The following is a 2718-nucleotide window of genomic DNA, read 5'->3' as shown; positions in this document are numbered from 1 at the left end:
AACTTGGGATGAGCCTACTATTAAGATTTTCACTAATAATAGTGACTTAATGGGAGGCGAAAGTTCTTCATTCATCACTACTAGAACAGTTAATGGCATTAATTATACTGGGGTAACAGGAACTCCCCCTATTTGTTTTCTCCTTCTTTTTCTTGGTTAGGATGCATGTTGTTAAAACATAGAACTATTCTTACAAATTCCCCTACTTCTAGAGGTCGGAGTAATCTGTGGGGACTCACATTTTACGGCCCCATCAGTGTATACAGTACTAATGGTCGTTACTTTATAGAGAAAACCCGAAATAATAATATTTCCCTTTGTACTGATATTACACATGTAAGACATTATTGGGATGCAATAGGGATAAATGATGGGTTTCCTAAATGGAGGATATGTAGGTTTAATAGTACTGTGTCCTGTAAATTATTTGAACCAACACCACCTTTTCATAATTTTTCCTCTATAAAAATATACAATTGGTCAATTGCCAGATCCAAGTATAATTATACATCTTATCTTAATTCAGGATCCAATTTAAGAATTAACTGGAACAGCTCTTACCTGCAAATCCCACCCCCTATAATTTTAGATAGTTCATCCCCATATGGGTGGGTTACACCTGTTTTCCAAAGTTCTTGATCTCAGAACAGTTCATTACAACCCCAGTTTTATTGGTTATTTGCAGCAACAGGCCCTATAACACTTTTTCGACCCCGTTTTCCTCTCCATTCCATTCCATTCTTCTTGAATACTTTCCTTTCCATTTCATTCCATTTCTCTCAATTGCAATCCATTCTTTTGCATTCCATTTCAGTAAATTCCTTTCCATTTCTCTTCACTGCATTCCATCTTTCCTATCCTCTCCATTCCATCCCGTTCTTCTCCATTCAATTTCATTTAATTCCATTCCTCTCCATTCCACTCCTCTCAATTCCTCTCCATTCCATTCAATTCCACTCCATTCCATTCATCTTTATTGCATTCCATTTCCTTTCATGCCACTCAATTCCAATCCTCTCCATTCCATTCCATTCCTCTCCATTCCATTTCTTTCCATTCCATCCCAATACTTTCCTCTCCATTCCATTGCATCCTCTCCATTCCATTCCATTCCTCTCCATTCCATTCCATTCCAAAACAACACCATTTCATTCTATTCTATTCCAATGCTCTCATTTCGTTCCATTCCATTCCGTTCCACTACATTCCATTACACTTCATTCCATTCCTCTCCATTCCAATCCATTTCTCTGAATTCTATTCCATTCCATTCCATTCTATTCTATTCCTATCCATACCTCTCCATTCTTCATTTATCTCGATTTCATTCCTTTCCATTCCTCTGCATTCCCTTCCCTTCCCTTCCATTCCATTATATTCCATTTAATTCCAATCCATTCCATCACAATACTGTCCTCTCCATTTCATTCCATTTCTCTCCATACCATTCCTCTCATTTCCATTCTATTCCACTCCACTGCTCTCCTATCAATTCTTCTCCATTTCATTTGATTCCATTCCATTCCTCTTCATTAATCTCCATTCTAATCTATTCTTCCTCCTCATACAATTTTATTCCATTTCTTTCCTTTCAATTCCTCTCCATTCCAGTCCTCTCCATTCACTTTCATTCCATTCCATGCCTTCGGTTCCATTCCATTCCTCCCATTGCTTTCTTTCCATTGCATTCCTCACCATCCCACTTCTTCCATTCTAGTCCTCTCTATTCAATTCCTCTCCATTCCATTTCATTCCTCTCCATTACATTCCACACATCTCCATTCCATTCCATTCCCTTCCAATCCATTCCATTTAATTCCTTTCCTCTCCAGTATATCCCTCTCCATTACAATCTTTTTGTGTGCATTCCATTCCATTCTTTTTTTTATTTTATCCATTCCTTTCCTTTTCTCTTCATTCAATTCCATTTTTCTGCATTCTATTCCATTCAATTCAATTACACCTTTTTCCTTTCTATGTCACTCGATTCCATTCCATTCCAATCAATTCCATCCCATTCCATTCCACCCCATTCCATCTCATTCCAATCCTCCCCATTCCATTCCTCCCCATTCCATTCCTCTCAGTTCCATTCCTCCCCACTCCATTCTCTCTATTCCACTCCATTTCATTCCAATCCGTTCCTCTCCAATTCTCTCCATTCAATGCCATCTTTCTCCATTCCGTTTCATTCCATTCCTCTCCCTTTCTCTACATTTCTCTTTATTCCATTTTAATGCATTCCTCTCCATTCCATTCCTCTTTACTCCATTCCATTCCATACCTTTCCCTACTATTCCATTCCTCTCCATTCCTTTGCAATCCTTAGCAATCCATTCCAGTCCATTCGTCTCCCTTTCAATCGATTCCATTCCATACCATTGCATTCTGCTCCTTTACACTGCATTCCTGTCTATTCCATTCGTTTCCATTCCATCCCATTCGTCTCCATTGCCTTCCATTCCATTCCATTCCATTCCTCTCCATTCCATTCCATTCCTCTCCATTCCATTACTTTCCATTCTAATCCATTCTTCCTCCTCATTTAATTTTACTTCATTTCTTTCCATTTAATTCCTCTCCATTCCAGTCCTCTTCATTTATTCCATTCCATTCCTTTGCCTTTCATTACATTAAATTCCTCTCATCCTGTTCATTCCATGCAGTCCTCTCCATTCCATTCCATTCCTCTCCATTCCATTCCTATCCAATTCCTGT

The sequence above is a fragment of the Carlito syrichta genome, unplaced genomic scaffold, assembly GCF_000164805.1.
Source record: "Carlito syrichta isolate Samal-C Ts95f unplaced genomic scaffold, Tarsius_syrichta-2.0.1 Scaffold302730, whole genome shotgun sequence".
Classification (NCBI taxonomy): domain Eukaryota; kingdom Metazoa; phylum Chordata; class Mammalia; order Primates; family Tarsiidae; genus Carlito; species Carlito syrichta.
The sequence above is the reverse complement of the archived record's forward strand: the minus strand, read 5'-3'. Positions refer to the sequence as shown.